General features: G+C 38.0%; 1 long non-coding RNA gene across 1 annotated transcript; it reads right to left on the bottom strand.

Moving 5' to 3' along the window:
* Window positions 1-1,039: 1,039 nt before the first annotated feature.
* On the bottom strand, window positions 1,040-20,744 carry LOC112425528 (uncharacterized). The gene is made up of 3 exons (XR_011622127.1): window positions 20,618-20,744; window positions 1,724-1,822; window positions 1,040-1,167 (listed from the first exon to the last, which is right to left on the bottom strand). It is a non-coding gene; the product is annotated as an uncharacterized lncRNA (long non-coding RNA).
* Between the last annotated feature and the right edge of the window lie 1,062 nt (window positions 20,745-21,806).

Here is a 21,806-nt window from a genome sequence, read left to right as displayed (position 1 = left end):
AAGATTGTTCTCCAGACCTAAGATATAATGTTGTTTGTCCTGTTCAGTTTTAGAATTACTTGAGACCTGTTACTTCTTTCTTCTTTCTCCTTTTTGGAATGGGAATGTCTATCTAATGTCTGTCTCACTACTGTATTTTGGAAGCACATAACTTGTTTGATTTCACAGACTCACAGCTGGAGGGGAATTTGCCCCACGATGAATTGCATCTTGAGTCTCGCCCAGATATTTGAATAAGACTTTGGATTTAGACTTTAAAGTTGATGCTGGGATAAGACTTCTGGAGTCTAGTGGGATGGAATGAATGTTTTTTGTATATAAGAACATAAATTTTAGGCAGTGAGTGATACAATGAAATGAATTAAATATTCTCATTCTCTCCAAAATTCATGTTGAAACTTAATCCCTAATGCAACAGTGTTGGGAGGTATCACCTGTGGGAGGTGACTGACTCATGAGAGCTCTGGCTTCATGAATGGGATTAGATACTCTTATAAAAAGACTTGGTGGAGGGAGTTTATCCCTTTTTGCCCTTCTACTTTCTGCCACATGAAGACACAGCATTCCTCCCCTCTGGAGGATGAATGATCAAGGTACAATCCTGGAAGCAGAGACTAGAACCTTACCATATAATAAACCTGCTGGTGCCTTGATCATGATGTTCCCAGCCTCCAGAACTTTGAGAAGTAAATTTATGTTTATTATAAATTACCGAGTCTCAGATATTCTGTATAATAGTACAGACTTAGAGTACAAATTATATTTTTCACTCATAGTCATAGATAGGTACTATTGTAAATACTGCAGTATTCAGAACTGTCTTACTATAGCATACAGAGCACATATAGATCTGTCTTACTTAGATCAGTGGTTCTCTTCCATGACTTCATCGAAAATTTTGCTCCATCCCAGACCAATTAAATCAACATTTGGGGCAGGTAGAGGGAAAATCATCTGTGTTTGATTCTAATGTGCAACCAGGTTGAGACCTATCACCCTGGGCCACCTGAATGTGATACTGTTTTTTGAGTGTCATTAAGTTTAATCAAAGTCCGGTGTCAGAAGATGCTATAGACTTTCTTGGTCTTCCTTATAATAGCTTTTCCATGGCTTGTTCTCTTATAGTATTCTTTTCTATCACAGAATGTTGAATTTGTCTTCTTGAATCTGCAAGTGCACAAGCAAAGTAATTCTTTGTATCTCTAGACTTGGCAAGCATATCGATTGAGCTGCGGGTGCTATGAAGCAGGAAGTTCCTAGTACTTCTGACTGTTGGGTCAATAGAGACTTCTACCTGTATTTTATAGCTCTTTGGTTTTGGTGGTGAAAGGATGGCCTCCTACTACCAAGGATCTTTTTTTCAGCCAAAATAATAAAGTTGCATCATTCATTAAGTTTTGTTATGTGTTTAATTGTGTCTCTCCACAAAAATATATTGGAATTCTAGCACCAAGTAACTCCACATATGACCTTATTTGGGGATAGGGTCGTTAGAGAGGTAATCACATAGACTTAGAGTACGAATTCCATTTTTCACTCATAGCCATAGATAGGTACTATTGTAAAAACTTCAGTATTTAAAATGGGGTCAATTAGGGAGGGACCTAATCCAATACGACTGGTGTCTTTTAAAAAAGGAGAAAATTTGGACATAGGCAGACATACACACAGAGAGAATGCCGTGTGAAGATTGGAGTTACGTTGTCACAAGTCAGGGACTTACCAGAAGCCAGGCAATAGGCCTGGAACAGATCTTCCTTAGCTCCTTCAGAGGCAGTGTGGCCCTGCCAACACCTTGATCTCAGACTTCTAGCTTCCAGAACTGTGAGGCAGTAAGTATTTGTTATCTTAGCCACTCACTTTGTAGTACTTTGTTAAGTCAGCCTCAGCAAACTAATACAACTTCCCAGACTAAAGTGTTTGCAAATAACTTTTTGTATCCTTGTATCTGTCACATTTTTAATAGTTTACAGAGGACACAACATACATTATCATATTACTGGCCCTCGGGAAGTGGCATTTGAGATTGGCCTTAAAGAATAAATGGGTGTTTAACAGGCAGAGGAGTTTGAGGGTAAGAAAGGGTGAGGAGAAGTTTGGAAGAATAGAATTCCAGGCCTCAGAAACAACAGAAAAGATATGCAGAATAAATGGTGTATAATGTATCCCAGAAACAGAATACTACACTTTGTTTGGAATGTACATGTAAGCACAGGGGAGCAATGAGAGAAAATATTGTAAGTTTAAATTATTTTCACATTGACAGTGGCCTTGAATACTAGGCAGAAGATTTTGAGCTCAGCCTGGCACTTCACAGGCCACAGGGAGGTGATGGTTCTTGAGGAGGGGTGTTACATGTCAGAAATATGTTTGGAGAGGTACCTCTGGGAGCATGTCATGGGATGGATTCCTTATGCGGAAAAGACTGGAAGCAGAGACTTTAGTTGAGAAGTGGTTGCAAAAGCCAAGGCAAATGGGAATAGGGGTGAGGACAGTGGGAATGGAAAGGACAGGTAGTTTAAGAGGCTTTACTGCAAAGGAAGAAAGACATGCAGGAACTTCAGGCATATGGCAGGCTAATGTGAAAATGTTCTTAGACAGGTGGATTATCTTGCCTGTTACATCATACTTCTCTGTGCATGGGCATAAGGCTGATGTGCAGAGGTTCTTCAGTTAGAAATGGAATCTGGATCCTGACTCACTGGCATCCAAGAGGGAAAACTCAAAATGGTCCATGTAACATGGGGCATTTAAGGGGCATGACAAGAGCCATGGGGCTGTGTGACACCAGTCAAGTATCTGTGTTTAACACATCTGTATCATGGGGCATGTAGACACGGGAGCAAGGACATCTAGAATTTTTTGCTTCTACCTAAAGGTATCTGCTCCGTTGACCACCTAATCTAGTCAAGAGTCATCTGACATATGCCTTAAGTATAATTTGAGTTATTTCTCCTCTGCTCAGAATTGCCATTTGTTAATTGTCACACTGCAGTCATCTTTTTACCACCTTCTCCTCCAGTCAAAATAAACCTCCAGCAAATCATGGTGATCCCCTTTAGAAGCACTGAAAAATCATGTGTCTCACAGATGGCTAGACTCTTCCTCATCTGTGGTACATGGCAGCTGCCTAATCTGCTTAGGCAGCTCAGCACGCACAAGTAAGTTAGATGTGACAGTGCCAACTGCATGGATTATAGTGTTCAACATCAGGTCACTCTTTCACTTCAAATTCTTTGTAAATATGGACAATTCTGAAGCCCCAGAAGCAGTGTAATCCTCTGTGCCCGGCTGCACAGGCTCAGCCAGTTCTGAGGCTGCCTGGTTTTCTCCTCCAGGCGTTAGACATCACTCACCCTCCCTTCTTAGTCCTGTCCTGAGGACATAGTAGCTCTTTGCCTGTTGACAGGAAAGTCCAAGTGTGTGGAGTCCTGTATTAGGGCATGCTGGAGGCTATGAGCTGCTGTTCTGTGTATTTACCATCACTGTGGGGAGGGCAGCAGTTTCCCTCAGGTACCCTATAAGGCAATCTGGAATTCTAGTTGCTTGCAGAGCTGAATTCTGCATCTGAGTAGTAACTTTCTAACAGATGCATAAGAACAGGACCTTAACGTGTTCCTGCTGCCACTTTCATAAGCTAAAACATGCATAGCTGAAGCATTTTTAAGTGAAAGTTCTTTGCACAAAGGATTAAGGATTTGATCATCATTAAATAGATAATGTTCACTCTCTATTGTTTCTTAAGGATACAATGGAAAGCAGTCCCAAAGTAAAGAGTTCAGAAATGATTACAGTTTGAGTGTAGCGAACTAGGCATATATTTCCATTGCAGCAAACAACAGAATCTATCTGGTAACCCCGAGAGATGTAAAGTTAACCACATATAACTGCCTTATGGATGGAGAAGCAGAAATAACTAATTTAGAAAAGGGGAGGGAGAGGGAGAAGAAGTGGGGGTGGGTATCAGACATGCAAAGGAAAACAGATAAGATAAAGAATACTTCTGGCCTTACAGTTTTTTTGTTCCAAATACTTTGTGAATCTTTATTTCACCTCCGCCTATGGATGCTAAGAGATACTCTTATGTTAAAATTTCTTCCTTTTTTGTTTTAGTTATGTATTAGCTAAAACTGTTTGCTGTTGTTAATTGCAACTTCCTCATAGTTTTTGTGATTTAGAAAATCACATTGCTCCAAATGAAGCCTCTCTTTCTTTTTTTTTTTTTTTTAATTTATTTATTATTATTATACTTTAAGTTGTAGGGTACATGTGCATAACGTGCAGGTTTGTTACATATGTATACTTGTGCCATGTTGCTGTGCTGCACCCATCAACTCGTCATTTACATCAGGTATAACTCCCAATGCAATCCCTCCCCCCTCCCCCCTCCCCATGATAGGCCCCGGTGTGTGATGTTCCCCTTCCTGATATTTTTAAATAGCAAAAATCTTTCTCCCCTTTAGTTATTTACAGTCTAAGAGTCTTAACAATTATGAGTGTTTCTTGGGATGGACCAAGCTAATTTCCTCTAAAAGACAATTATAGTCTTTTTCCAACTTTCAGGAAAATGTAAAGTTAATGAATGATCTCCTTGATTTTATGTTTTTCTCCCATAAATTATTTCTCAAGCCATTGGAAATTGTAACCACTTGCCTGGTTGTGAATACAAGCAGATGACGAAATGAATAAGCTGAGAAATGTTAATAGGAAAACTGAGGAGCAACTCCTTGCATTTAGCTTGCAGCTTGTTTTGGTAGACATGTGGCAATAATTTTGAGTTGTGTATATGTACTTATACACAGGTATATTTATATGTGCACAAAATGTATATCTATGTAAGTCATATTTTCTCCTACTAAAATAGATGCTAATTTATGTGTTAGAATATAACAGACCAATAGGCATTTTTGGCACCTGAAAAAGTTTGGGAGCCACTGCCTTAGATTAACTTAAGTCTCCTTTGTTTTTTTTCATTCTTACCTTTCCCAGGCACTGCAGAGCCCTATGGGCCCAAATCTGTCTCTCCCACTACTGTTTTGTCACCTGCCAGCTCAATTTCTAGCCTTTCACAATAGGAGCGTCCTTATAACCCACACTGGCATGGCATGTGCATAGGGTATCTGTTGTATATAGAGACTAGAGGGCTGGAATCTGCATGCATGTTTAACTGGGGAGAGGAGCCATTCCTCTCAATGACCCTGGTCGGGTGGAAGGCCAGATCTTGAGAGCCATAGTGTGTATTTCTTAAAAGTTTGCTCAACCTTGCCTCAGTCCCTGTGGAGAATACCTACTCATTAGATTGGTTCTTTGTCTGGCTTAGAGATTCTCATGTTTTTTAAATTAGGTCTGTGGATGGAGATGGGAGTATATTATTAAATATAATAAAAATTTTCCCATCAATTAAACCTTGGGCATGCTTGTTAAATTTGTTTTTGTTAAATTTGCTTTTCATAAAATGCTTATTAAACTTCTCCAGTGTTCTGATAATAGAAGATAATTTTTAGGTTTGTAGAATTCAAGACTAAGTTGATTTTTTTCTTGCTATTCATATGTTTTAATGAAGAGTGTCATGCCAGACCCCTATTAAATTCAATAGGGAAGGTGCCAGGTTCAAGAGGCCAAAGAAGAGACCCAGAACCAGTAAACAAGACATGGGGTTTATTGAGGGAAACTTACATACAGGGATGGTCCACTGGCAGTGAACTGGATAGGAGAAGTGTACAGACCAATAGCAGCAGGCTGGGCAGGAGAACCGCAACCACTTGTGAAAAGCATGCAGTTTATATAGCGATTCACTTACCACCCTCCCCCTAGAAACCTCCACCTGGCAACCTTCATGCCCGCATTCCATGGGATGAACTGGGTGTTCAGCTGTTTCTCATAGGTAAGGAATGAATGTCCAGGTTGGCTACTCCCAGATTCCTTAGTTTGGCACTCAGAACACACATTCAGGTGTGTCTGCCATACAGCATCATTCTCAGGGTATGTTTATGCTAATTTATCAGGTATGGGTACCATACAAAGAGGTAAGTACTAGTAAGTGCATCTCCCCTTTCACAAAAATCTACATTACTCATGTAGCTAACTGACAAGTTCAATATTAATGAACCTTCATTTTCCATGAATAAGGGAATCTGTCAGTTACAACTCTATTTGCTAAAATATCAAGGGAACCTACTTTCCCGTGGGAAGGTCATTTATTTATTCACTCTAATTTGGCATTTAAAATGCTGTTGTTTATTGCATCTTCTTTATAGTTTTGGGGTTTAGAAAAATCACATTGCTCCAACCACCATGGCACATGTATACCTATGTGACAAACCTGCACATTCAGCACATGTATCCCAGTTTTAAAATAAATTTTTAAAGTAAAATAAAGTAAAATAAAGTAAAGTAAAATAAATTTTTAAAGTAAAATTAAAAAAAAAAAAAAGGAAAAGAAAAATCACATTGCTCCAAATGGGGTCCCTTTCTTTTTTTTGGTATTTTTAAAAAGCAAAATCTTTGTCTTTAAAACTATCTTCCACCAAGCCTCCCCTATCTTAATATATTTGAGAAATGTGCTTTTTAGAGCTAATATGTTAGGCAAACATGAATCATTTTTATAAAATCTTTCTATTCAATGTTAATTTCTAGACATGAATTTATAGGATGTTATTTTCCTTTGTAAAGTTTTTTTTTTTTTTTTTTTTTTTTTCCCCCTCTCACTCCTCATCCTTTTACTTCTGCTTCTTCCACTGCCTCTCTCCTAGTGAGCCTGTTCTTTTCCCTTGTGGCTCCCTCATGGCTAAAGGTTCTCAGTGGTGATGGGAGGGCAAAGGATAAGGATGGAGTTTATGCAAACAACTCAGGAAGTCATTTCCAAATAGTCATGCCTGAACCCATCATCTAATATTTTGATTCAGTTGGTCTGGGGTGAGACCCAAACATATATTTTTATAAAGCTCCCCGGGTGATTCTGATATTCTCCCTTGATTTGGAATCACTGCTTTAGTGGCTGCCTCTATTCTTGGTATATTGAGTCAGTATTTTATTTCCCTTCGATTTCTATTACTGCAATTCACAGAACTACCCATACTCAGGCCTTATATAATTTGCATGAACTATCTCCTAAATTTAATCCACCAATACACCTCATTCATGTTAATTTTTATTTTAAAATTGGCTTTATTATGATTGCAAAATTAATATCTGTCATAAAAATTTCAAAACACAAAAATAAAATGTTGATACCTAAAAGTGGAAATCACTTACAATCATATCCCCAGATATAACCAGATCCAATTAGAATGCTAGAAATCACTGTGGCTATTTAAAGCAGAAGGAACTTAATGCAGGTGCTTCATTACAGCAGCCATGGAAGAGGATGAGGAATTTACCAGGGCTTGATGAGGTAACCCAGTGATTAGTGATACCAAGAAGCTGCTAAGCTCCTTAACCGAGGGAAGAATGGAAGGGCAGTGTTACCCGAACTCAGGGGCCAGGGCCACCAAGGAGTAGCTAGGAAGACATGCCAAGAAAGTGATTTAGCTGTTGCTGGAGAAATCCAAAGCAAACAAGGAGGGGGAGATATACCCTGGCTTCTTTCCACTCACTCCTCAATCTTTTCTTTCTTTTTCTTTTTTTTTTTAATTTGTTTATTTCAATAGGTTTTTGAGGAACAGGTGATGTTTGGTTACATGAATAAGTTCTTTAGTGGTGATTTCTAAGATTTTGGTGCACCCATCACCTAATCAGTGTACACGGTACGCAATGTGTAGTCTTTTATACCTTGCCAGCCCTAACCCTTTCCCCCAAGTCCCCAAAGTCCAGTGTATTATTTTTATGCCTTTGCATCCTCATAGCTTAGCTCCCACATATCAGTGAGAACATGCAATGTTTGGTTTTCCATTCCTGAGTTACTTTACTTAAAATAATAGCCTCCAGGCCGGGTGTGGTGGCTCACGCCTATAATCCCAGCACTTTGGGAGGCCAAGGCGGGCAGATCGTGAGGTCAAGAGTTCGAGACCAGCGTGACCAACATGGTGAAACCCCATCTCTACTAAAAATACAAAAATTAGCCAGGCGTCGTGACACACACCTGTAATCCCAGCTACTCAGGAGGCTGAGGCAGGAGAATTGCTTGAACGCAGGAGGCGGAGTTTGCAGTGAGCTGAGATCATGCCGTTGCACTCCAGCCTGGGTGACAAAGCAAGACTCCATCTCAAAAAAAAAAAAAAAAGAAAGAAAAAAGAAAGAAAAAAGAATAAAAGTCTCCAATTCCATCCAGGTTGCTGCAAATGCCATTACTTCATTCCTTTTTATGGCTTTTTATATACCATATTTTCTTTCCCTTCCTTCCTTCCTTCCTTCCTTCCTTCCTTCCTTCCTTCCTTCCTTCCTTCCTTCCTTCCTTCCTTCCTTTCTTCCTTCCTCCCTCCCTCCCTTCCTCCCTCCCTCCCTTCCTCCCTCCCTCCCTCCCTCCTTCCCTCTCTCCCTCTTTCCTTTCCTTTTTTCCTTTCCTTTCCTTTCCTTTCCTTTCCTTTCCTTTCCTTTCCTTTCCTTTCCTTTCCTTTCCTTTCCTTTCCTTTCCTTTCCTTTCCTTTCTTCTTTCTTTCTCCACCCATTGATTGATGGGCATTTGGGCTGGTTCCATATTTTTGCAATTGTGAATTGTGCTGCTATAAACATGTGAGTGCAAGTATCTTTTTCGTATAATAACTTCTTTTCCTTTGGGTAGATACCCAGTAGTGGGATTCCTTGATCAAATGGTAGATCTACTTTTAGTTCTTTAGGGAATCTCCACACTGTTTTCCATAGTGGTTGTACTAGTTTACGTTCCCACCAACAGTGTAAAATTGTTCCCCACCAACATCTATTATTTTTTGATGTTTTAATTATGGCCATATTTGCAGAAGCAAGGTGGTATCACACTGTGGTTTTGATTTGCATTTCCATGATCATAGTGATGTTGAGCATTTTTCCATATGCTTGTTGGCCATTTGTATATCTTCTCTTGAGAATTGTCTATTCATGTCCTTAGCCCACTTTTTGATTAGGAATTTTTTGTTTTTTCTTTCTGATTTGTTTGACTTCTTTGTAGATTCTGGATATTAATCCTTTGCCGGATGTATAGATTATAAAGATTTTTCTCCAACTCTATGAATTGTCTGTTTACTCTGCTGATATTTCTTTTGCTGTACAGAAGATTTTTAGTTTAATTAAGTCCTATATATTTATCTTTGTTATTGTTGTGTTTGCCTTTGAGTTCTTGGTCATGAAGTCTTTGTCTAAGCCAATGTCTAGAAGGGTTTCTGCGTTGTTGTCTTCTAAAATCTTTATGGCTTCAGGTCTTAGGTTTAAGTCTTTTATCTATCTTGAGTTGATTTTTGTATAAGGCAAGAAATGAGGATCCAGTTTCATTCTTCTACATATGGTTTGTCAATTACCCCAACATTATTTGTTAAGTAGGGTGTCCTTTCCCCACTTTATGTTTTTGTTGGCTTTGCCAAAGATCAGTTGGCTGTAAGTGATTTGGCTTTATTTCTGGGTCCTCTATTTTGTTCCATTGGTCTATGTGCCTGTTTTTATGCCAGTACCATGCTGTTTTGGTGATTAAGGCCTTAGAATATAGTTTGAAGTTGGATAATGTGATGCCTCCAGATTTGTTCTTTTTACTTAGTCTGGCTTTGGCTATGTGGGCTCTTTTTCAGTTCCATATGAATTTTAGGATTGTTCTTTCTAGTTCTGTGAAGAATGATGGTGGTACTTTGATGAAAATTGCAAGGTTGTTTTTGAAGTTACGGCCATTTTCACAATATTGATTCTACCCATCCATGGGCATGAGATGTGTTTCCATTTGTTTGTGTTATCTATGATTTCTTTCAGCAGTCTTTTATAGTTTTCCTTAGAGAGGTCTTTCACGTCCTTGGTTAGGTATATTTCTAAGTATTTTATTTTCTTGGAGCTATTGTGAAATGGGTTGAGTTCTGGATTTGATTCTCAGCTTGATCACTGTTGGTGTATAGCAGTGCTACTGTTTGGTGTACATCAATTTTGTGTCTTGAAACTTTGTTGAATTCATTTACCAGTTCTAGGAGCTTTTTGGATGAGTCTTTAGGGTTTTCTAGGTATACGATCAAACCCTCAGCAAACAGCAACAGTTTGACTTCCTCTTTACCGATTTGGATGCCCTTTATTTCTTTCTCTTGCCTAATTGCTCTGGCTAGGACTTCTGGTACTATGTTAAATAGAAGTGGTCAAAGTGGGCATCCTTGTCTTGTTCCAATTCTCAGGGGGAACGCTTTCAACTTTTTCCCGTTCAGTATAATGTTGGCTCTGTGTTTGTCATAGATGGCTTTTATTACCTTAAGATATGTCCCTTCTATGACAATTTTGCTGAGGATTTTAATTAAAAAGGAATGCCGGATTTTGTCAAATGTCTTTTCTGCATCTATTGAGATGATTGTGTGATTTTTGTTTTGAATTCTGTTTATGTGGTGTATCACATAAACACAAGATGACCCATCTAGTGCTGTCAATTCTGTTTATGTGGTTTATTGATTTGCAGATGCTAAACCCTCCCTGCCTCCCTGGTATGAAATCCACTTGATCATGGTGGATTATCTTTTTGATACACTATTTGTTAGTATTTTTTTGAGGATTTTTGCATCTATGTTCATCAGGATATTGGTCTGTAGTTTTGTTGTTGTTCTTGTTATGTCCTTCCCTGGTTTTGGTATTAGGGTGATATTGGCTTCATAGAATGATTTAGGGAGGATTTCCTCTTTCTCTATCTTTTGGAGTAGTGTCAATAAGATTGATACAAATTCTTTGAATGTCTGAAAGAATTCAGCTGTGAATCTGTCTGGTTCTGAACTTTTTTCTTGGCAGTTTTTAAATTACCATTTCAATCTTGCTGCTTGTTATTGGTCTGTTCAGAGATTCTAATCTTGGTTTAATCTAGGAGGGTAGTATATTTCCAGGAATTTATCCATCTCCTCTAGGTTTTTTAGTTTATGCACATAAAGGTGTTTATGGTAGCCTTGAATGATCTTTTGTATTTCTGTGGTATTCATTGTAATATCTCCTGTATCATTTGTAATTGAGCTTATTGCATCTTCTCTCTTTGCTTGGTTAATCTCACTAATGGTCTATCAATTTTATTTATCTTTTCAAAGAATCAACTTTTTGTTTCATTTATCTTTTGTATTTTTTTGTTTCAATTTCATTTTGTTCTGCTTTGATCTTCATTGTTTCTTTTTTTCTGCTGGGTTTGGGTTTGGATTGTTCCTGTTTCAACAGTTCCGTGAGGTATGACCTTAGACTGTCTATTTGTTTTCTTTCAAACTTTTTGATGTAGGTATTTAATTATATTTAACTTTCCTCTTAGCACCACTTTTGCTGTATACCAGAGGTCTTGATAGGTTGTGTCACTATTATTGTTCAGTTCAAAGAATTTTTAAATTTCCATCTTGATTTCCTTGTTGACCCAATGATCGTTCAGGAGCAGGCTATTTAATTTCCATGTATTTGCATGGTTTTGAGGGTTCCTTTTGGAGTTGATTTCCAATTTTATTCCACTGTGGTCAGACAGAGGACTTCATATAATTTCAATTTTCTTAAATTTACTGAGACTTATTTTGTGGCCTATCATATGGTCTATCTTGGAGAATGTTCCATGTGCTGATGAATGGAATGTATATTCTGCAGATGATGGGTAGAATGTTCTGTAAATATCAGTTAAGCCCATTTGTTGTAGGGTATAGTTTAAATCCATTGTTTCTTTGTTGACTTTCTGTCTTGACGACCCATCTAGTGCTGTCAGTGGAGTATTGAAGTCCCCCACTATTATTGTATTGCTGTCTATCTCATTTCTTAGGTCTAGTTGTAATTGTTTTATAACTTTGGAAGCTCCAGTGTTAGGTGTATATGTATTTAGAATTGTGGTGTTTTCCTGTTGGACTAGTCCTTTTATCATTATATAATGTCCCTCTTTGTCTTTTTTAACAGCTGTTGCTTTAAAAATTGTTTTGTCTGATATAAGCATAGCTACTCCTGCTTGCTTTTGGTGTCCATTTCCATGGAATATCTTTTTCCACCACTTTACCATAAATTTATATGAGTCCTTATGTGTTAGGTGAGTCTCTTGAAGATAGCAGAAACCTGGTTGGTAATTCCTTATCCATTCTGCCATTTTGAATATTTTAAGTGGAGCATTTAGGCCATTTACATTCAATATTAGTATTGAGATGTGAGGTATTATTCTATTCATCATGCTATTTGTTGCCTGGATATCTTGTGTGTTGTTTTCATTGTTATTGTTATATAGATCCTGTAAGATTTATGCTTTAAGGAAGTTCTATTTTGTTGTACTTTGAGGATTTGTTTCAAGATTTAGAGCTCCTTTTAGCAGTTCTTGTATTGCTAGTTTGGTAATGGTGAATTCTCTCAGCATTTGTTTGTCTGGAAAAGACTGTATCTTTCCTCATTTATGAGACTCAGTTTCACTGGATACAAAGTTCTCAGCTGATAAATGTTTTGTTTAAGGAGGCTAAAAATAGGACCCCAGTCCCTTCTAGCTTGTAGGGTTTCTGCTTGGAAATCTGCTGTTAAGCATGGTACTGGTACCAAAACAGAGATATAGACCAATGGAACAGAACAGAGCCCTCAGAAATAATACCACACATCTACAGCCATCTGATCTTTGACAAACCTGACAAAAACAAGAAATGGGGAAAGGATTCCCTATTTAATAAATGGTGCTGGGAAAATTGGCTAGCCATAAGTAGAAAGCTGAAACTGCATCCTTTCCTTACTCCTTATATGAAAATTAATTCAAGATGGATTAGAGACTTAAATGATAGACCTAAAACCATAAAAGCCCTAGAAGAAAACCTAGGTAATACCATTCAGGACATAGGCATGGGTAAGGACTTCACGTCTAAAACACCAAAAGCGATGGCAGCAAAAGCCAAAATTGACAAATGGGATCTAATTAAACTAAAGAGCTTTTGCACAGCAAAAGAAACTACCATCAGAGTGAACAGGCAACCTACAGAATGGGAGAAAATTTTTGCAATCTACTCATCTGACAAAGGGCTAATATCCAGAACCTATAAAGAACTCAATCAAATTTACAAGAAAAAAACAAACAACCCCATCAAAAAGTGGGCAAAGGATATGAACAGACAGTTCTCAAAAGAAGACATTCATACAGCCAACAGACACATGAAAAAATGCTCATCATCACTGGCCATCAGAGAAATGCAAATCAAAACCACAATGAGATACCATCTCACACCAGTTAGAATGGCAATCATTAAAAAATCAGGAAACAACAGGTGCTGGAGAGGATGTGGAGAAATAGGAACACTTTTACACTGTTTGTGGGACTGTAAACAAGTTCAACCATTGTGGAAAACAGTGTGGCGATTCCTCAAGGATCTAGAACTAGAAATACCATTTGACCCAGCCATCCCATTACTGGGTATATACCCAAAGGATTATAAGTCATGCTGCTATAAAGACACATGCACACGTATGTTTATTGCAGCACTATTCACAATAGCAAAGACTTGGAATCAACCCAAACGTCCATCAGTGACAGACTGGATTAAGAAAATGTGGCACATATACACCATGGAATACTATGCAGCCGTAAAAAAGGATGAGTTTGTGTCCTTTGTAGGGACATGGATGCAGCTGTAAACCATCATTCTCAGCAAACTATCGCAAGAACAGAAAACCAAATACCACATGTTCTCACTCATAGGTGGGAATTGAACAATGAGATCACTTGAACACAGGAAGGGGAGCATCACACACCAGGTCCTATTGTGGGAGGGGGTAGGGGGGAAGGATAGCATTAAGGAGATATACCTAATGTAAATGACGAGTTAATGGGTGCAGCACACCAACATGGCACATGTGTACATATGTAACAAACCTGCACATTGTGCACATGTACCCTAGAACTTAAAGTATAATAATAATAAAAAAAAAAGAAATCTGCTGTTAATCTGATAGGTTTTCCTTTATAGGTTGCCTGACGCTTTTGCTCACAGTTCTTAAGATTCATCCCTTTGTCTTGACTTTAGATAACCTGATTACTATGTGCTAGGTGATGATCCTTTTGTGATGAATTTCCCAGGTATTCTTTCAGGTTCTTATATTTGGGTGTCTAGATATCCAGCAAGGCTAGGAAGTTTTCCTTGACCATTCCCTCAAATATGTTTTCCAAACTTTTAGATTTCTCTTCTTCAGGTTTGCACATGTAACATAGTCTCAAACTTCTAGGAGGCTTTGTTCATTTTTTAAAATTCTTTTTTCTTTGTCTTGGGCAGATTGGGTTAATTCAAAAGCATTGCATTCGAGCTCTGAAGTTACTTCTTCTGCTTGTTAAATTCTATTGCTGAAGGTTTCCAGTGCATTTTGCATTTCTCTAAGTGTGTCCTTGATTTCCAGAAGTTGTGATTGTTTTTTATTTATGCTATCTATTTCACAGAAGAATTTTCCTTTTATACCCTGTAGCATGTTTTTGATTTATTTAAGTTGGACTTCATATTTCTCTGGTGCCTCCTTGATTAGCTTAATAATCACCCTTCTGAATTCTTTTTCTGGCAATTCAGAGATTTCATCTAGGTTTGGATCTCCATTGCTGGTTAGCTGGTGTGATCTTTTGGGGATGTTAAAGAACCTTGTTTTATCATATTACCAGAATTGTTTTCCTGGTTCCTTCTCATTTGGGCAGACTATATCAGAGGGGCAATCTGGGATTCAAGGGCTGCTGATCAGATTCTTTTGTCCCACAGGGTGCTCCCTTGATATGGTGTTCTCACTTTTCACTTACAGATGAGGCTTCCTGTGAGCCATATTGTAGTAATTGTTTTTTCTCTTCTGGATTTAGCCACCCAGAGGAGCTACTGGGCTCTGAGCTGGTACTGGGGAGTGTCTGCAAAGAGTCCTGTGATGTGATCCGTCTTCAGGTCTTGCAGCCATGGATACCAGCACTTGCTCCAGCGGAGATAGCAGGGGAGTGAAGTGGACTCTGGTGATGTTCCTTGGCTGTGTTTTTGTTTAGTGCACTGGTTTTATGTTGATTGGCCTCCAGCCAGGAGGTGGCACTTTCAAGAGTGCATCAGCTCCAGTCCTATAAGGAGGATTCAAACTTGCCCTAGGCACACTTGGTTAAGTATTCAGGTTTCTCAGGCAGTGGATAGGGCCACAGAGCTCCGAAGAGATTATAACCTTTGCCTTTGGCTACCATGGTGGGTAGAGAAAGATCACCCACCATGGTGGCAGGGATAGGTGTGTCTGAGCTCAGCCTCTCCTTGGGCAGGGCTTGCTGCAGCTGCTGTGGGGGATGGGGGTGTAGTTCCCAGTCCAATGGAGTGATATTCCCAGGGAGATTATGGCTGTCTCTGCTGAGTCATATAGGTCACCAAGGAAGTGAGGGAAAGCTGGCAGTCACAGGCTCACCCCACTCCCATGTAGCTCACAGTCCTAAAGGCCAGCCTCACTCCCACTGTCCCCCCAATAGCACCGAGTCTATTTCCAGACAACTGGTGACCGGGGCTGAAAACTTGCCCCAAACCAGAAGCCTCGCCATTGAGAAAGCAAGCAGACTCACAGTATTTTCAGCATCTCAGGGAGCCTGCAGTGGTGATCACAGTTCCTTCAAAGGGTCTATGGGTTCTCTTGGGTTTCCTGGTATGTTCCTGTGGTAGTTCTTGGAGCAAAAAATCACGATGTGAGTCTCCACACACTGCTTTGTCCATACAAATGGGAGCTGCAAGGTAGTCCTGCCTGCTGTCTGCCATCTTAATCCTCATTCCCACTCCTCAATCTTACAGGTCAAATAGATCCAATAGCTATGTAGATCCAGTGGGGTTAGCCCCACCATGATACAGAACGGGGGAGGGCAAAAAATTAGATTCAGTGGGGTTAGCCCCACTATGATACGGAACAGGGGGAGGGCAAAAAAAAAAAATGGGTCTGAGGGCAAAAAAGTATTGTCACTATTCACAGGTTACTGTAAAATCAATGTTTTCATAGTCTGGCTCTGATTCCGTGGCTACCACATTGATACTACGACTTTGGATTTGCATTAATGCCTATGGAAAGCCAAATTCCTAGACCCTCCAAAATATAACATCTCCTAATCCTTGTAATCTTCCAGCCTTCTCTTCTCAAACATGTACCATGTTATGTTCATGACATTCCCTTTTTCAAAAAGGCCTCCCTGAACCTGTCGAATTTACCTTACATTTTCTTAAGTCTCATCTCCCATATGAAGTCTTCTAATCACCAGAGCCTTCTGTGACTGCTTTTTTTTTAAAGCTACATTTATTGCTGGTCCCACCTATTTGGCATATTTTAAAAATTCTTCTTTGCCACATTATTTACATTTTTAGGTATCGTCCCTGTCTTCCCAGCTAGATTTTAATGGCCCTTGAGGGCAGGGAATGTCCATATCCAAAGCACATAATTTAATACTATAACATAGTAGATGTTCAATAAGTTCACATTGTGGTTTATGCTCTTTTTCTGACCAAAAGCTGTGATCAGAAGAATTTTTGGAACTATTTGCTTTTCAAGGCTGTAGAGCAAGTCATTATATGCCTCTCAATGAAATTGTAATACACAAATAGCTGTATGGAAATTATAGCATTAAATCAATTTGAGGGGTTATGCTAATCAAAGATGAAATCAATCTGATTAAAGCTATGACCCAATCCCATCTAAAGTTGACTCTAGAAGAGATTTGAATCATTAATACCTTACTATAACCACCATACAGAGGAAAGGAAAATAAACAAAATAAAATAATGTACTTGGACTCCAAAGTTTTATTTTACACAATGTTCAGAATATAATAGTAATTATAAGATGGGAAGAAGCAGGAAAGTGTGGCCTATAATCAAGAGAGAGCATAATAAATGAAAGTAGACAGATGACTGGTTTTTAAGGATTAATCAACAAGGACTTAAACAAATATTATAAATTTATAAAATAATTTATAGGGTATAGATATCAAAGTTGACAGGTGGGGTATTTTAGGAAAGAAATGAAAACTGCTAAAAAGAATCAAGTGTAAATTATTTCCCCTACAATTGCTTTATTGAGGTATAATTGACAGATAAAAATTGTACATCTTTAAGGTATACAACATGATGTTTTGTTACAAATATATATTGTGAAATGATGACCACAACCAAGCTAATTAACATGTCAATCACCTTACATAGTTACCTTTTTTTTTTTTTTTTGGTAAGAACAATCAAGATCTGTTCTTCCAGCAAATGTCTAACATACAATACAGTATTATTAACCATAGTCACTATCCTATACATTAGAATCTCCAGAAAATATTCATCCTGAGTAACTGAAACTTTGTACCCTTTGACCAACATTTCCCCCACGCCCCAGCCCATGGTAATCACCATTCTACTCTCTGCCTCTCCAAGTCTGACTTTTTTAGATTCCACATATAAGTGAGATCATGCAGTACTTCTCTTTCTATGTCTGGCTTATTTCACTTAGCATAATGTCCTCCAGGTTCATTCATGTTGTCACAAATGACAAGATTTTCTTCTTTTTTATGGCTGAATGGTATTTCATTATGTGTATGTGTATATATGTATATACACATATACCATAATTTTTTTTGTCCATTTATCCATTGATGAACACTTAGGTTGTTTCCATAGCTTGGGTGTTGCGAACAGTGCTGCAATGAATGTGGGATGCAGTTATCTCTTTTAGATACTTTTGTAATTTCCTTTGGATATATACCCCGAAGTGGGATTGCTAGATCATATGGCAGTTTTATTTTGGATTTTTTGAGGAATCACCATACTGTCTTACATAATAGCTGTACCAATTTACATTCCAACCAATATTATACAAGGATTACCTTTGTGTCACATCCTCTCTAACACTTGGTATCTCCTGTCTTTTTTATAATAGCTATTCTAACAGGCATGAGGTGATAGCTCACTGTGCTTTTGATTTGCATTTCTCTGATGATTAGTGATATTGAACACCTTTTCATATACCTGTTGGTCATTTGGATGTCTTATTTGGAAAAATGTCTATTTGGGTCCTTTACCTATTTTTAAATTGGGTTATTTGTATTTTAGCTATTGAGTTGTGTGAGTTCCTTATATATTTTGGATATTAACCTTTACTAGATATATGGTTTACAAATATTTTCTAGCATTCCATAGGTTGCCTTTTCATTTGTTGATTGTTTCCTTTGTTGTGCAGAAGCTGTTTAGTTTGATGTAGTCCCACTTGTTTAAATTGACTTTTGATGTCTGTGCTTATGATGTCATATTAAAACAATTTATTGCCAAAGCCAAGGTTAAGAAGACTTTTTGCTATTTTTTTCTAAGAGTTTTATGGTTTCCGGTCTTAGGTGTAAGTCTTTAATTCACTTTGAGTTGAATCCTTAAGTAGATGCATGGATAAATAAAACTGTGTTACATACAGACATAGAATATTATTCAGTGCTAAAATGAAATAAACAATAAAACCACGAAAAGACGTGAAAGAAACTTAAATGCATATTACCAAATGAAAAAAGCCAATCTGAAAAGGCTACATGCTGTGTGAATCTAACTATATGACATTCTGGAAAAGGCAAAACTATAGAGACCATAAAAATAACAGTGATTGCTAGGAGTTAGGATGTAGGGAGGGAAGGGTGATTACGTGGTGCACAGGGGAATCTTAGGGACATAAAACTACTCCGTATGATACTATAATGGTAGATACACGCCATTGTAGATTGGTTTCAAACCTACCAAGAATTGATACAGCACCAGGAGTGAGCTCTAATGTAATCTATGGGCTCCGAGTGATAATGTATGAATGTAGGTTCATTGATATTGTAACAAATGTGCCACTCTGGAGGGAGATGCTGATAATGGGGGAGACTATACATGTTTTGGGGCAGGCAGTCTATGGTACATCTCTGTACCTTCCATCAGTTTTGCTGTGAACCTAAAACTGCTCTAAAAGTAAAGTCTATTAAAAACAAAAAAACAAACAAAAAAACATACTAGAACTAATATGTGATTTAGCAAGATTGCAGTCAATGTATAAAAGTGAATTTTATTTCTATGAATTAGCAATGAACAACTGGAAAATAAAATTTTTAAACTGTGCCAATTATAATAACATCATAGCAGAAAATATTTAGGATTGAATTTAATAAAAATTATACAAGATATATGTAATCAAAATAAACAGTGTTGAGAGGACTTAACAAGGCTCTCCAAATGAAAAGAAAGATATATTGAGTTGAAAGACGCATCATTATTAGATGTCATTTTGAAATCTCAGTGGGCTTTTTTGTAGAAATTGGCAAGCTAATTCTAAAATTTATGAGATAATTCAAAGGACTTGCAATAGCCAAAATAATTTTTTTAAAAGAACAAAGTTGGAGTACTTACAGAATCAAATTTTAAGATTTATACAAAGCTGCTATTATTAGGATCATGTGTTATTGGTGTAAGGACAGACAAATAGATAAATGGGCAGAATAGAAAGTACAATAATCAACCTACACTTATACATTTAATAGATTTTTAACAAAGTAAGGCAATGTAATGGGGGCAAGCAAAGCCTTTTCAATAAAAGGTGCTAGAACAACTGGATAATTATATGAAAAAAAATGACCCTTACATGGTTATTTTTGATAATTACATGGAAAAAATGGATCTTCTGCATTCCATCATCATAAAATTAATTAGAGATGAATCATAGACTTAAGAATAGAAGCTAAACTATGAAGTTATGAGAAGAAAACAAAAGAGAATATCTTGGTGACTATGAGGTTGGTAAAGATTTGTTAGACTGTATGTTGAAAGAATAACCATGAATGAAAACACTGATAGATTGGACTTATATCAAAATTTCATCAAAATTCATCAAAATTACTGCTTATCAAAAGACACAGTCAAGGGAATGAATATACAGGCCATTGGCTGGAAGGAAATATTTGGAATACGTATACCTAAAAAAGCACTTGTATTCAGAACACATACAGAATGCATATCATTCTACAATAAAAAGACAATGAACCCAATAGAGAAATTGGCAAAAGGCTTGAACAGACAATTCAGAAGAAATGATATATAAATGACCAATATGCATATGAAAAAGTGCTCATCACCAATAGGTCCTCAGAGAAATGCAAATTAAAACCATCATGCAATAATGCTTTACACCCATCAGAATAGCTGAAACAAAATATTGTAATATGCCAAATGTTGATGAGGATGTGGAGCAATTAGGACTCTCAAACGTTGCTGGTTGGAATGAAAAAATGGTACAGCTACTTTAAAAAATTAGCAGCTTTTAAAATACAGTTACATATATACTTACCACATGACACAACAATTCTACTCTTAGGTATTTAAGAGAAATGAAAACATGACTATACAATAACCTATATGTAAATATTCTTAATAGCTGTAGTAATCACACGCAAAACTAGAAACAATTGAAATGTCCATCAACAAATGAATGGATAAACAGATTGTACAGATTGTGGTATTGTCTTAGTCAGGTTGGGCATAAGAAAATACCATAGACTGAGTGGCCTAAACAACAAAAATTTATTTCTCACAATTCTGGAGGCTGTGAAGTCCAAGATCAAGGTATTGGCTAATTCAGTTCCTGGGGAGGACTTTCTTCCTGACTTGTAGATGGCCACTCTCCTGTTATGTCCTCACATGGCTTTTCCTTGGTGTATGTATGTGGGGAGAGGAGAGAGAGAAAATCTCTCTCAATTCTACTGAGACCACAAATTCTACTGGATTAGGACCCTACCTTTGTGACCTCATCGAATCTTAATTAACTTCTAAAATCCCTATCTCCAAATTCAATCACATTGGGAATAGGACTCCAACATATGAAATTTGGGGGACACCATTCTGTCTATAGCAAGATATTCATCCAACAGAATACTACTAAATGATAAAAAGAAAGGAATAACTGAATTTCATAGATACTATGAGTGAAAGAAGACAGGTACTAAGGAATACAGACTTTCAATTCCACTTAAATAGTGACAGAAGTCAAAGGGTGTTTGACTGTGGGTTAGAAGGGATTAACTAGGAAGGTGCACAAGGGAAACTTCTTTAGCAATGCTTTGTTTAGAAGAGTGCGGTGATAGTTCCTCAGGTATATACATTTGTCAAAACACATTGACTACACTTAAGAATTGTGCATTTTAGGCCAGGCGCAGTGGCTCACGCCTGTAATCCCAGCACTTTGGGAGGCTGAGATGGGCAGATCACAAGGTCAGGAGATCGAGACCATCCTGGCTAACACGGGGAAGCCCCGTCTCTACTAAAAGTACAAAAAGCTGGTCATGGTGGTGGGCATTTGTGGTCCCAGCTACTCAGGAGGCTGAGGCAGGAGAATGGCATGAACTTGGGAGGCGGAGCTTGCAGTGAGCCGAGATCGTGCCACTGCACTCCAGCCTGGGCAACAGAGTGAGACTCTGTCTCTTAAAAAAAAAAAAAAGAATTGTGCATTTTATTGTGTGTTAGTTATATCTTAACAAACAAACAAACAAAAGGCAACTGAAGCAAGAAATTTCCCTGACCCCTTCACGGGAACTGGAGTGAACTTGTGCTGGATCTAGCTGGCTGCTTTAGCATTGGCAGGGGCAAACTCCACTCACTTGGACCCATTGTGCTTCACCCCTTGTGGGAGGGAATGAGCAGGTGAGTGGGTGCAGGAGCTGCAGTGAGCAGTTTTGGGTGCCGGCTGGAGCAAATTCCATGTGGGGCCCCGTGGCAGCATCTAGT

This window comes from Macaca nemestrina, chromosome 4 (assembly GCF_043159975.1).
Source record: "Macaca nemestrina isolate mMacNem1 chromosome 4, mMacNem.hap1, whole genome shotgun sequence".
Lineage (NCBI taxonomy): Eukaryota > Metazoa > Chordata > Mammalia > Primates > Cercopithecidae > Macaca > Macaca nemestrina.
This window is presented reverse-complemented; position numbering and strand designations above follow the sequence as displayed.